The sequence below is a fragment of the Sebastes umbrosus genome, chromosome 1 (assembly GCF_015220745.1).
Source record: "Sebastes umbrosus isolate fSebUmb1 chromosome 1, fSebUmb1.pri, whole genome shotgun sequence".
Taxonomy (NCBI): Eukaryota; Metazoa; Chordata; class Actinopteri; order Perciformes; family Sebastidae; genus Sebastes; species Sebastes umbrosus.
The window spans coordinates 33,737,393-33,752,470 of NC_051269.1; the positions used below are offsets into that span (position 1 = coordinate 33,737,393).

General features: G+C 42.6%; 1 protein-coding gene across 12 annotated transcripts in view; it reads left to right on the plus strand.

The window, feature by feature from the left end:
• Positions 1 to 15,078, plus strand: part of celf4 (CUGBP, Elav-like family member 4) — a 102,292-nt gene that overhangs the window by 36,489 nt on the left and 50,725 nt on the right. The window lies entirely within an intron of this gene.

Below are 15,078 nucleotides of genomic sequence, written 5' to 3' on the forward strand. Positions count from 1 at the left end.
TACCTCTTCCTAACTGGATGCGATGCAAACGAGCAAACATCAGATTGTTTCAGTTTTTCCCAATTAAGATGTCCTAACCTGGTCCGTCAGCGAACAGGCGAAGCAACGTGTCGTTGTTTGAAAAAATGCTATTTATGCAAAGTTTTGCACACCTCCAACCTAATTTCACTGGTCAAAATCAAAGCTAACAGTAACTGACAGTTAATCAATATCGTTCTCTCTATGTAATAGAGAGTGACATCGCTCGTAGTATATCTGGACAATTTTTCGCGCTCCATTCGCTAGAGTTCGCTCGGTTGCTGTATGTTAGTAGGAGATGTTAGGCAAACACCTCGTAGCCTAACCAATGGCACACTAGCAATAAGTGTGCAAGAGAGTTTTGGAAATGTGTGAAGTGCCCACTAATCCGCATGCCAAATTACCTGGACTGTTATTTACAGTAGTTTGATCGATTTTTTTTCCCCCACCCGCCCCACTCTGCTTTCAATTGGCTAGTATTCGTTGTTTATTGTTATTGATGAACAGGATTGGTGGAAGGTTGGTATAGGGTTAATGATTTCAACTCAGATGTGAATGTTTTCAAAAGGATGGCAGCCTTCCTGTATAGTGCTCAAATACATAATTACAACATCCTGATTATGGGAGAATTCATTTTTTGCATGTTGCCTATATGGATGGAATAAAATTACAGATCCATTGGAGATTTAAATGTGTATGTGGGGTCATAATTAAACTTAATGTTAATCTCACTGTCGATATGGCACACTGATTAACAAGAAAATTAAAAAATGACACTTCATATCAAAAAGGTTGCCGACCCCTTGCTTTAGCTAATGGACTAAAAGTCAGGCTATCTTGGACCCTCCTGCATTCATTTTGACTATAGCGTTTTTAATCTGTCTCTTGTGAGTCCCCCGACAACATATATACAGTATATACCACAGCATACATAGTTGAGGCATAAGTGAGTGAAAGACAGCCTCCGGTTCAAGAGGTTAAAATTGCACAAGAGCTCAAATTCAACCTCGTCACAATGCACAGAGTGCTTTCCTTTCCAGTGTAGTACAGACTCTGAGCCCTGTGCCCCCTCTGGCTGCCCGGCTGCACTCATTCTCATGGAAGTTATTTACTGTTCCAGCCACAGACTCCCTCCCCCTGACACACACACACACACACACATACACATACAAACACACACACTCTTTCTCTTTCTCTTTCCTTGCTCCCATTGTTGATATCTCACCCGCTTTGACACCTAAACTATCACTGTGTCATCTCGGTACATCTGGTGTTCGTTCTCTCCCTCTCTCTCTCTCTTTCTGTCTCCCTCTCTCTTCTCCTCCCTCTGCTGTGGCATGGAGAGCAGGAGAGGAGAGAAGAGCGGAGGAGACAGTAGATTTTGCATGCTCTAAATACAGCATCTACGTGTGTGGGGTGCTGTCATCAAACGAAAGAAGGGACAGGGGATGGTTCACTTCTTTTGTGGTAGTGTGTGTGTGTGTGTGTGTGTGTGTGTGTGTGTGTGTGTGTGTGCAACTGTTTGCCTATGAGACAGAGTGTGCATTAATTCTAGCTAACATCAAAGATGCTCCCTCATCCATCTCTCTGTCTTTCTCTTCCTCTCTCGCCCTCCCTCTGTCACTCTCTCTAATCCTCCTTTTAGCATAATTTTGTCCGCATAGCCTTTTTTTTTCTCGTCGTTATGCTCTGCCTTTAGCTTGCCTGTCTGTTTTGGTGTGTCTCACCTCTCTTGCATGTGCTTGGCGGGGTGTGACAGCATTGAGAAGTCACCAAAGAGGTAAATGATGATAGGCCATCCATCATGCTTTATGGACTCTGTATGGTGCTGCCGTGGAGAGTGGCTGCACTGTGCAGTAACTCAGAACACTCTGTCCCTCCATATAACCTGGCAGGGGCTCTGCCGCTCGCCTTCGCCTCTGCTGGGCGAGTGTTTATGTGTGTGAGACACAGGAAGAGCGTCGGTCTGACTCACCCACTTAAGTGTTTCTCTGTGTGTGTTTGTGATTCAATGTGTGTGTGTGTGTGTGTGAGTGAGGAGCGGAGGGAGGGGACAGAAAGAGTGTTTGTCCACACTGCCAGACTGCGTGCAACGAGGCTTCATTATGGCCTAATATGCCACTGCTGGGAGCATCAACTGACCAGCAGACGTAACATGCTGTGTGTGTGTGTGTGTGTGTGTGTGTGTGTGTGTGTGTGTGAGAGAGAGAGAGAGAGAGAGAGAGAGAAATACTGTGAGAGAAAGAGAAAGAGTTTATATGCATGTGTGGTGAGTTTATGAGAAATAATCCTGGAATTATTCTTAAAATTATGAGAGAGAGCAGTGTGATGTCTTTCTTAAAGGATAGGTTCTGATTTTTTTCCAAGTCTATCTTCATACAATACTCACATGGTATTACGTTGAAAGAGTTGATCAACGTAATCATCCCTCCTCTCCATACTGGACATATAGTGATACCTTCCTAACAACACATTCTTACAACTCGTCAAATACCGACGCTTGGTCAGTGCGCCTCAGCGTCAAACTATGATGCTCTATAGGTACCCCTCTCGCATCAGTTTTGGACGTGTCAGGGACGGCATGTCAATTTACGCTTGTTAAATGCTTAGTGTCTTTTCATAATAAACTTCCATCTTCAAGGGAAGTTTAGGTTAAGGCATCAAAACTGCTTAGTTAGAGTTAGGGAAAAGATCGTGGTTGACGTTAACTTGACTGACTAACGACTCAAGTGACAAGATACTGTAAGTCAACGTAGACTTTTAGTTTCACACGGGACACAAACAGCGGACTCCTGATTGAAAGTCCCTTGTTTGTTTGACCCAACCGCCCTTAGCAGACTTCTCGCAAATAATGACGCAGGTGGGTTTACATTGGAGTTAGCTGGTGTGTCGCATACAGACACTAATGGGTGCCTCTGTGCGTCGATATCAGATGCCAAGGGGCACTGACTATGCGTTGCTATTTGACAAGTTTGGAGTGAGAACGAGTTGGTCCTAACAAGATTACGCTAAAAAAGGTACTGACTGAATGTAAAGCAAATTTTAGAGGCAACACATGAAGTTAATGCAAATACATGAGCAGAACGGCAATTCGCCTGGGGTGGCACAAATTGAAACGTGTTCACTTTAGTGAAAAATCTGTGCTTTTCCTAGGGCTTCATGACTATAATTCCTAAGCATACAAAGAGATGATAGGATAAATGAACGTGATTGGACGCAAAAAAAAACAAAAGAATTTCAGTTCCTGTTGAGATTTGAGATCAGTCAGAGGTTGAACTGTTCCAGAAACTCACACGGACACTGCCCTAACAGGCACGGTTAGTGTGTACAGCTAATGTCTGTAGAGTCAGTACAATGACTGTTTGGGGCAAGTAAATACAGACCGCAAAAAAATAAACGCTTTAGTGGTCAAATTTGCACAAACAACGCAAAATGAAAACTTGTTTCATGTTATTTTTTTAAGTTTGACAAAGCTACTAGTTCTACAGAAGCTACAGTCTTTACATAATTCCATCTTTTTGTTTCTCTGGAGTGTATTTCCTCACTAAGCTGTGGTGAGGAGGCACTTTCTGGTTGCATGTTGGTTTGTTGCACGGACACACAACACTGGCAACAAACTCACCCAAAACTACCAGGAGGATTGGTTGGGATCGGTTAGCTTCAGAGGAACAAAGACAGTGTAGTCATGTTAAGAAGCGGCCGATAACTCTCAGCCCACATATGAGTAAAGATAGACTTGAAAAAATCTGAACCTGTCCTTTAATACAGGACTAACGTTGTTTACACAGCAACAACTGTACCAGCTGGCTTACAACCATCTCAAATCTTGACATCATTCTCACTCTCTTACAACCTCTCTTGCAACCTTTTTCCCTTTCTCTCTTCCCTCTCCATCCCTCTCGTTCTTCCATAACCCCCTCCCTCTGGTGAGCCCTTTCACACTTTTCTTTTGTCGCCTTTCCACATGGAAGAACAATTGTTCTGACGGAGTTCACTCTGTCTCTCTCTCTCTCTCTCTCTGCCCTCCTCTCCCACACCTCCTCTCCTCGCTACCACTCTCTTAGATCCAGAGGGAATCACACTGTCTGAACCAAATGTGCCACAAACTTGTCAGATGATGTTTGTTTTCCACCCCACCGCCCCACCCCCCTTCCCGTACCTCTTTTTCAGCGTGCGTCTGTGTGTTTTAACTCCGTCTACATATTTGACAAAGTGCTGTGACATGCGCCGCACTCGCACGTCAACGGAATGAAAATTTGCAGCGTCATTATTGAAATAGGGATCTGCAGAGGGGGGGGGGGGGGGAGCGGCGGCCAGACTGAGTCACAAGGTTTGTGTGATAATAAGGTTTGTATGTTCAGACAGCTTGTTAGCATATTTGCGAAGACTATAAGTAAACAACTCTTTCCACTGGGGCTCCCTAGAAACTTTGTATAAAGGATATTTTGCTGAAAACCAAAAGGTGTTTAAGGGACTGAACAGCTGCGTTCTTGCCAGAACTCCACCGAGAAACAAACTCTCTATCCAATAAACTGTAGTACACACACACAAGTTGTATTTCACTGAGAATATTATTTGCCTCCTTAAACAACTAGTACTGTACTGTGTACAGGCTGACTCAAAGAGAGACTCAACACCATTGAGGTCAACTCCCCAGCCAATTAGACTGTCAGGCTATTAAAAAGGCGTTTCACATGGTAGATCACCAAAAGAAGGTATAAAAGAGCATGATGGCGACCTCTAGCGACCATAGTAATTATGACAGGAGCAGAAGCGAAAGTCAGGGAAACTCCATATGTGGTTAAGGTTGGGGGCGATGGATGGAACACAAAACACATGGTTTTCACAAACAATATGTAGTTGTCTTTGCGTCCACAAGCGTTAAGTTTTGCTTTCACTTTTGAAACAGTTATTTTAAGCCAAAACACAAATGTTTTCCCCTTAACTTAACTAATTGTTTTTGTTCCCTAAACCTAAAGAAGCCTTTTTGTTTGTTTTTAGAATGTCATGCCATTTTGGATGATGACGTTTGCACGGATGGTGGCTCTGAGTGGTTAAACAATCCTATTTTGCTTTAGACGGATGAGAAAAAAGCAGAAAATCTAACCTTTCCGAAAACTTTAATGACAGACGAAAGTTTAGGAGTCGATGTGTAAACGGGATTGACACAACATGAAGTTTTATTTATTTTTAAACGTGTGACAATTTTGGGAGAATAAGGACTTAGCGTGCAAAGGCTTTTAAAAAGTGTAGCTTTAAAGTTTCGCTTTCACTTTTACAACATAGTAGGCTTAGTAGGCCCCTAAGGACCCACATCTATGATTATAGTGACCATTTAATGGCCTGATAACAGTCAGATTGAACTCCCAGGGTCCTGATTCCTGTAGGTTGTTTGAGGTTAGCAGTCAGAAGGGTTGGACTTTAATATTGATATTTTGGACCCTCAATCAAGCTGTTTAGTGCAGTTCAGCTTCAAGTTCAGATTCATAGTTGTCGTTCCTGTTTGTCCTAACTTCAATAATTCAGTTGCTTTGATCAACAAACACTATAAATCCTGGAGGTACAGAGAACATGGCCTTCCAAAGTCAGTCCAGCCAAGAGCTCCTATCTGTTAGAGATAAGTGATCAATGGTTGACAGGACAAAAAGGATGGAAAGAAGAAGAGTAGGGCAAAAGAAACTAAGCAAGAAGGACAGTTAGAAGGATAAGTCTGCCGAGGAGCATTGTAACTCACCTCTGGCAATCCCACACTGTAAATACACCTCTAAAAACTCATCCCAAACTTTGGCAAGACGCGGCACCTGCACCGGCATCCTTTATGAATGTCACACCCCGTGAGAGGAAAATGATTACGTTGCAAAGAAGACAGGGGGGCGGAACGGGAGGGTGGTGGGAGAAAGAGAGAGAGAAGAAAAATCACTTTGATGGATTATGCCCCTCGTGGGACAACCTTGTAACGTTTTTGGACAGGATTCTAACTCGCCCCGATTCTCTGTTACAGCGATGATTCTCTTTTTTCATCTCCTTTTGTCATCCCAGACGTGCGCTGGCTGTGACAACTGCGCCGGCGCTGATACCTACTGATACCGCTCGCAGGAACTAATTACTACCAGTGATTAAGAGAGGAGACGTGTCTTCTACCACACATGCTGTCTTTGGGTTGGGGGGAGCTTTTTAATTGCCTTCGCCAAATAAATGATGGCCAAAGATGCATGGACCCGGGCTTCTTAATGGAGTCTTAGAGCTCGGTGGCAAAGAGCGAAGACTTCAGGGCCATTGGCGCTCCCCGCACACAGATGGTGCCGCCTGTTCACGACCGGCGCCTGTTGTTGATCGGTGCGTTAAGGGCACCTGTGAAATTAAACAGACAAATGAATTCCCCACCGGCTGCAAAACAGAGTATTAGCATTTTGTGAAAGATGGCTAAACTGACGCATGCATTAACTGCTTTTAATGCTAAAGGGCAAAGCATTTGGAGGTAGTTAGTCGGAGGTTTTGGCGCCTGTAAAGTTACTCAAGATAAAGCTGTAGTGTCGGTGTATCCTCAGCTGCATGTTGGAGATGGGTCTGCTTGTGCAGTTTTGTTAGCCCTTAAGCACATCGAGACCTAATTAACAATCATGTTCCACAGCAAGGTTGTCTTTGGCAAGGATCCAGTCCAACCAATAATTCATTTACCCAACAGTAACACATCTTCCTGGGCAGTAAAGGACTTAAAAGTTCGACATGGCTCTTGCAGGAGCACTTAGTGGTAAGCTACCTAGTGTATATTTTCTCCTTTTAATGGCTGCTGTGAGTAGCTCTCTCTGCACACTAATAATTAAAATGTATGCTTCTTCACCTCGGTGTGTTTTTAAATTCTAATCTGTGAGATTCCTGTTTATCTTTTTATTGATTTTGGAGACACTTTTGGTCGTGGGAAGTCATTGCTTTTGTGTTCTCGCGCTGCGTTTCCCGGTGATCCCTTTTAAAGTGTGTCACCAGTACTCCGACTGCACTGACAGCGGCTCCCTTAAGCTAACATGAAATGAACTACTGACACTAGTGAGGCAAGTATAAAGACAGAATTTAAGATGATGTCTGCAAGCGACCACGTCCACAGAGACACAGTAATATATCATGCACTAACACATCAAACATGATGACATGATAACTATTTCATGACTTTACTATACTGCAGACATGCTATACAGTTGCCTCAGATACTTAACCAATAAGGCATCTGCTGCTTAGTAAGTTTGCCGTTGGACTTAACTGTACATTAGCACTTAGCAATACATCTAAATAACTGCATCTCATTCTAGGCACTCGTCCAAAATAATAATATAAGTCAATGTGGACCGCAGCTGATAAATGACAGTTCAGTCGGTCCAAGGGGAAAACATCTGCATCACTCAGTCACCATCTCGATTCTTGCATCATCTTGGAAAGGCAACGCTGATGCTGACTCTTCCTTAAACTCAAAAACAGCTTGCTTTTTGCCTCATGCTGAGCGAATAATGGTTTTCTACACTTTAAGTGTGGGCTTCTGCAGATGCCGTTCTGTTCTTCATCCACTCGGCCTTGGTTAATGCCTCTGCTCGTATAACTACACAGTTGTTCTTTTATTTGTGCCATCACTAACTGCACACCAGAGGACTTTTTACCAGGAAACAGCTACACACCATAGACTGTATATAAGAAGTAGACGTAGTCAACCTGACGTCACCCATTGGTTTGTGGACTGCTTTTTTGAAGCCTCGAGTTTGCCATCTTGTTTTTTTGCCATCGCCATCTTGGTATTCTGCAACCAGAAGTGATGAGAGGGTGGAGCTAAGTACAACCGAATGATGAATGACACATTTTTAGGCAACTAAATTGTTACAACTAACTTTCATGAACTGAAAACACACTGTAAAAGGGTTAAAGTTGTAAGAAGAAAATGGGGACAACTCCCAGACCGGACAACGCCGTGGTAGCGACCTGTCAATCACAAGGTAGCCACTTCCTAATACATATCCTGCTTTATGGTCTATTTGACTTTAAATGGGACCATAATTTACTAAATGAACATCATGCTGTATTGAAGAAGACTTGAAACTAGTGATTGAGACCATAAACTCATGTTTACAATGTTTACTGAGGTAATAAATCAAGTGAGAAGTAGGGTCATTTTCTCATAGACTTCTATACAATCAGACTTCTTTTTGCAACCAGAGGAGTCGCCCCCTGCTGGCTGTTAGAGAGAATGCAAGTTTAAGGCACTTCAGCATTGGCTTCACTTTTCAGAACCCACTGCTACCCATCCAGGATCGGCTATTGTAAAATGCAGCAAATGCTGTCTGCCAGTTGGGTGCAGTTCAAATCTATAACTGCTGTGCATTTCAGCATCCTGCTACCATACCAATGAGCTACAATGCAGGAGGATGGCTGACATACATCATTCACAGATTGTATTTTCTTCATGGCTTGAATGTGCTTAGCAAGCAAATGGGAAAACAGAACTGATGATGTTTTCTTAATTAAATATCTTCATCTTATTCCTATTATCATAATCATCTGATAGATGGAGGTCGGAGCGTTATACTGCTTTGTGCTTCCCAGATGTTCGCTCTGGCATAACTTTGATGTCCCATTGTTGTGAGCTGTGTGCAGGCAGTCGTACTGGTGAATCAATAGTAATTTAACAGTGAGTTACAGCTGGATATGTGCGTATACTGGACAGTGTGAGCGCAGTATGATTCTGGTGTGTTTACTCAATGAGTGCTGAGTCAACAATAATGACACAGCATTTCTTCTCTTTCTCGCTCTCCCTCTCTGGGATTTCTCTGTTATTTTTCTTCCCTTGATCTCATTACATCATGACTCAAGGGCTGTATTCATTAAAGTTTTAAAGTACAATGCACTCCGAAGTCACTTGCGGTGAATAACGCAGACCCTGTTAACTCTGTCTCAAGCTGCTCGCTCTCTCCATCTCCTCGCCTCAACTCCTTCCTGTCTTTTTTTTGTTTTTCCGTGCTATGAGCTAAGGACCTGGAAGTGCTCGTTTCTTTCATTTGCTCTGCCTCTCTTTTCACCAATGAGGCGGACCGCTGAGAAAATGTGCCGCCGCTCTTAGCTGCTTGCACGCTGCAGCGCTTTCAGCAGGGCCCAGATGTTGAGACTGGCAGTTGACTCTTGACGACGATGCTCCTGCTCTTTAATTAAACTTTGGCAAAGTTGTGTTCATTTCCCCGCATAAGCTGTGCTGACAATGTCTTTTTTTACATGTGGGAGTAAAAGTACGGCTCTTTGATTGTTTTTTTTTTATATATATACCTCGGGCCTCAAACGACAGACCTTGACTCATCATCTGTGGTTGGTTTTTAGAAGATAAACTTACATAACACGGCCCTGGGAGCATGAAGATGGTGAATAAATCTCTTTAAATGGAGGCTGACATGAGATTCTGGCTGTGTGCGGTCACAACTGGTGATCCAGCTGAGTGTGACAATTTCATACATCTTCTCCTCTGTTTTCCTACATTGCCTAGACGTAGACATTTTGGTCTATTTTTAAATTCTATAAGGACTTTATGATATTCTTATGTGACTTGCATTTTCTGAAGACACGAAAGGATCCATTCCCTGACTTTCTTTCTTTGACTCCATAGCTATCATAGGGATAGGTTTGTCTAGTAAGCATTAACAACTTCCTGGCAACTAATAAGGAATAAAAATACAAAGTTTATTTTTTATTTTTATTCCAACTCTTTCAGTCCTTCTAAAAACTATTCCGTCCAATTACATGGCATCAACCATCAGCCTCTGGAGTACAGATAGACACATATGTATCTGCTTGTTAATCATTGGGTGTCATCTTTGGGCAACACAAAATGCGTGTGCTGATGAATTATTGATATGATCCTGGAGATAACAGTTGCGCTCTAATTGCATGTCATCATTACCAGGTTGAAACCAGTCTCCATGTCCCCTTAATGTGATTACACATTCATAATTGTGCAGTTATTAGCCTAGTTTATTATTCACAACAGCAAAGCTCACTAATTGGCGTGGGTCCGCAGCATGTTGTCACTCATTCTCTTAATTAAAAGGTATGTTTTGGCCATTTTCAGTTTTGTACTTGTGAATAAAAGGCTGTGGTCCAGCTGTTTGCCGTGGGGGGCTGAATACTTTAGATATCCTCTGTGGAACAAATTTTGGTGTTTTTTCTTTTGCTATTAATTTTTCTGTGGATATTCATGATCCCCAGAGGGTGAAATGAACTCGAGCTGCAACGATTAATAGATTTATCGATTAGTTGTCAACTATCAAATTAAGCACCAACTATTTTGATAATCGATAAATCGGTTTGAGTAATTTCTTAAGAAAAATTCCCTGATTCCAGTTTCTTAAATGTGAATATTTTCTGGTTTCTTTACTCCTCTATGACAGTAAACTTAATATCTGTGAGTTGTGGACAAAACAAGACAATTGAGGACGTCATCTTGGGCTTTGGGAGACACTGATCGACATTTTTCACCATTTTCTGACATTTTATAGACCAAACAACTAATCTATTAATGGAGAAAATATTCAACAGATTAATCGACAATGAAAATAATCGTTAGTTGCAGCTCTTAACACTTTCATACCGTTAGGTGTAGTTGATATTGCCTCCACGGTGCTAACAAGGCTTTGGATTGTAGTCTTCTCTTCTCACCTGCTGTTGTGAAATAACTTAGACTTTAATGTCCCCAAAGGTGCAATTTATGGTACACAATAAACATAATATAGACTCAATTAAAACACAGAACAACAGAGACAACAACAAAAGTCCATGATCATGATTTATCAATAAATAAAAACATATTTTGCACGCCCCCCCAGTCTATGAGTTAACAAACCATCCTCCCGATCCTATGTTGCACGTCTCCCTACCACAGCATTGAGGATATATTATTTCTAGCTGCCACTTTCACTACTTCGGTTTCTCTGGAGCGGGTACTCCACGGTCTCATGGGAGCCTCTTTGCTATTATTTTCATATATTATAGTAATCCCATTCCCCGCGCTCTTCCCCAGTCTTTAATTCCTTTTTGTCTCCGTCAGACCTCACTCCTTTTTTTTTCTACTGAAGATGTCCTCATCTTCAGCTCTCTTACCTCACTCCAAACCCCCTCCAGCTCCTCCTCCTTCTATCTCCATCTCTCTCTCTCTCTCTCTCTCTCTGGCTCACTAACCACCCACCCTTCCACCCTCCTCGCCATATCTCCCCACCTTTCCCCTCACCCTCCCCACCTCCCCCTCTCTCACACTCCATCACCAGCTTCTTATCTGCCTCTCTCCCTGCATTTGCATCACCCTCACTTTTCTCTCTCCCTTCTTCAAACTCTTTGCCAACATGAACTCTCTCTCTCTCTCTCTCTCTCTCTCTCTCTCTCTCTCTCTTTCTCTCTCCCTCTCCCTCTCTCTCTCCCTCTCTCTCTCCGCGTCCCTCCGAGGCATGTTTAATTAAGCGTAGGGCTATGTGTCAGAGAGAGAGAGGGAGAGGAAGAGGAGAAAACGAACGCTATCTGGAGCACCAGGCTAGACTAGGCAGGGTCTCCTCCTTCTCTCCTCCTCCTCCTCTCCTATTTTGTCCTCTCCTCCTCCACCTCCCCCTCTCCCTTTGGCCCGGACCGACCGTAATTACCCTGCTCATTAGCAGAGGGAGGAGGTAGGGGGGAGAGGGGGAGCCAACAGGGGAGCGAAGGAGGACAAGAGGAGAGGAACAAAGGAGCAGAGGAGGACAGGTGAGAAGGTAAGAGGAACACCTGAGATTGTCCTTTAGGGCTGTGTGTGGGGAGAAATAGACAACCGGGATAGTCTCGGTCAGAGTATTTAGTAGCCTGACTTTTGGACAGAAGCGTTAACTCCCCAAAAAAGTTACTTTAAGTCAGGAGAGTTAAAGCGTCTATATAGTTGGTTTTAAACATCAGACTGTATATAAGAAGTGGACATAGTCACCGTGACGTCACCCACTGGTTTGTGGACTGCCGTTTTGAAGCCTCGAGTTCGTCATTTTGGCCGTCGCCATCTCGTTTTTTTGCAACCAGAAGTGACACGAGAGGGTGGAGCTAAGTACAACCGATCGCTGAATCAGACATTTTTAGGCGACCAAAATGTCACAATTAACTTTCATGAACAGAAAACACACTGTGAAAGGGTTAAAGTTGTAAGACGAAAATGGGGACAACTCCCAGACTGGACAACGCCGTGGTAACGACCTGTAAATCACAAGGTAGCCACGCCCTAAAGCATACCCTGCTTTATGGTCTATTTGACTCTAGATGGGACCATAATTTATTAAATGAACATCATGCTGTGTTGAAGAAGACTTGAAACTAGTGATTGAGACCATAAACTCATGTTTACAATGTTTACTGAGGTAATAAATCAAGTGAGAAGTAGGCTCATTTTCTCATAGACTTCTATACAATCAGACTTCTTTTTGCAACCAGAGGAGTCGCCCACTGGTTTAGACGTGTGCATGATGGGTACCGCACGTGTCACATGTTTATTTGGAGCATGTGTGCATCTTTGGGAGTTAATGCTACGTATCTGCAAGATACAATAAAGCACATGAACAGTGGAGGCGGTGTATGACAATACAGTAACCTTGCTTGAGTGTCTGGTAACATTGTGTAAAATAGATATTAGCCTCTGTTCCGCTATAGCTTCTGCAACTCAATGTGTACAGAAAAGAAGCAAAGCTTCAATATCATGTTATGCTAAATTTCCACGTGCCTTGCCAAAGCCTACACGTGTTACAGAGCACAGTCCTGGCTGGTGTCAGGTGTGTTGATGCACAGACCTTACAAGCTTACTCTCTTGTTTGTCCAGGCAAGGTTCCAAGAGAGCAGATTCATCTGGCCCACATGTTGGGAGCTCTTTGGCCTCCTGTGTGCAGACTGGCTCGGATTACTTTTCTCCTTCCTTTTTAGTAAAAAATTAGGAAGCACAGGAGAATTTTATTTTAGAGATGTAGTTTTTATTAAACACATCTTCGGATAGGAGACCTCAAATATACCCCAACGTCAGGTCTTTTGAGTTCACATTCTCCTTTGATTCACTTTCATTTGTCATTGAGGGACCATGACAGAAAAAAGAAATGTCAAATTTAAAGTATTATATGTCAAAATGTGTTCAAAGTAAGCCGAGCATAACTCAGCTGAGTCCTGTAATGCACCTCTCTTAAGAACAGTGTTCCTCTTTTCTTCTCTGCTTCCCTTTCGCCCTTTAGTTCTCAGTTATTACCATGCATGTATCATCTCATGTCAGCTCTCTGTGCACCATTCTCTCTGCTTTTTGCTCCTCTTCCCCTTTCTGTCCCTCAGTTCAACCTTATGCAGGTTCAAATGAGTGTCACACTAATGGCAATGTAGAATAACATCCAGCTTTTGTTAATACTCTACAGAGGCAACACAGAGTGTTGTGCACAACATGTTTCACTCTTAGAAGCTTTAAACTTTAGTTGACCTTGTTGATGTGGAGGAATGTTTTGTGCAACAGGGGTTTGCTTTCAAAGACATCTTATGTAGGGAAACACATTTTTTTCTCTCAGTTCCAGCAGTTAATATAATGTGACTCCTCACTAATTCAGCCCCCATTGTCGTCTATTTACAACTACCAACGAAATAAGAAGTGCTGCAGACGCAGACTTCTAAATAAGAAACCTCCTAACCCCAAGGTAACTGCAGCCGAATGTCTTAAACATCTCATCAAAAAAACGTACGACTACAAACAACTGCATTGTTTGTAGTCGTAAAAAGGTCAGAGACTGTGTTCATTTATTATCGGATACCAATACGGAGTAAGAACTCCTGTACTAAAGTATATCCACTTAAATACCAGTCTGAATCCCTCCAGAGGTACGTCCACAACAACAACTAATTTGATAAAATTGTTATAGGAATTTGCAACACCAACATACAATATCGACTAAGCATTGTTAGCTTTAATCTTGCGGCCCTGTGCTGTAGAGGGACCTGGTGCCAAAATCTGGTTTTAAGACTTCCGATATACAAATTTATATTGTGCTTGCATGGTGCACATTTCTAAATAAATGTGTCCATGATAACTGACACAAAAAACCTGGAGTCAGATTGTATTATTCCAGCGCATGAGTACTGGTTGGTCCCTGAGTCTCTGTGCAAATAATTAAGCTACCACGTATACTGGGGTTTCGCTGTGTGCATTGTACTTAACACTGGGAACTTGGACGTGACAGGGTATATACACAATGCATAGTAGGCAGGAGGGACATTATGTGGTGGCATCATTAGGGACCCAACAACATTTTCTATTTTTCCACCAGGACTCCCAACAGGTTAATCCAACCATGTGTGACATAACTGTGAATATCCAGAAACAAAAAGAAGTATGACATCATGGACGAATGTCAAACTCCTCTCTATCCAAACGTGTCCTCATACAATGGTTCGTATGATGTCTAACAAAAAGTTATTCCTCATTTTTCGTGCGTTTTCCTACAAATGTCCAGCAACACGTGTAGATTTCCACTCGTTACATGCATACAGTCTTTTCAAAATAAACTTCAGTCTTCACAGGGAACAACTTGATTAGGTACAGGCAACAAAACTACTTGGTTAGGTTTAGGATCGTGGTTTGGGTTAAAAAAAAATTACGGAAATGGCGTTACTTAAATATGGAAGTTATATGACAAATAAGACAACGTTATGGTTAAAACGCCTACGGAAGTAGAGTAACTTAAGTACAAACGTTATGTGACAAATGAACGTTGACTTCTGGTTTCACACGGGACACGAACACCGGTCTCCTGGGAGAAATTCCAGTGTTTTTGGACCCACCCATCCACCCCGACCTCCTCCCTACGCAGCGTTTGTTGCTCTTCATACTTTCTGGTTCACGATTACGTGGATTATATGAATTGTTTTCATGGGATACTTACGAATTACAGTGTATTACTTTTCGTAGGTATAGCTACGAACGGTGTATGGGAATAGTCTGCTCTATCCACAAGGCTACAGAGCTAAACAGATCTTCAGTATTGACTAGGTCAATGTTTGTGAGATGGTGAT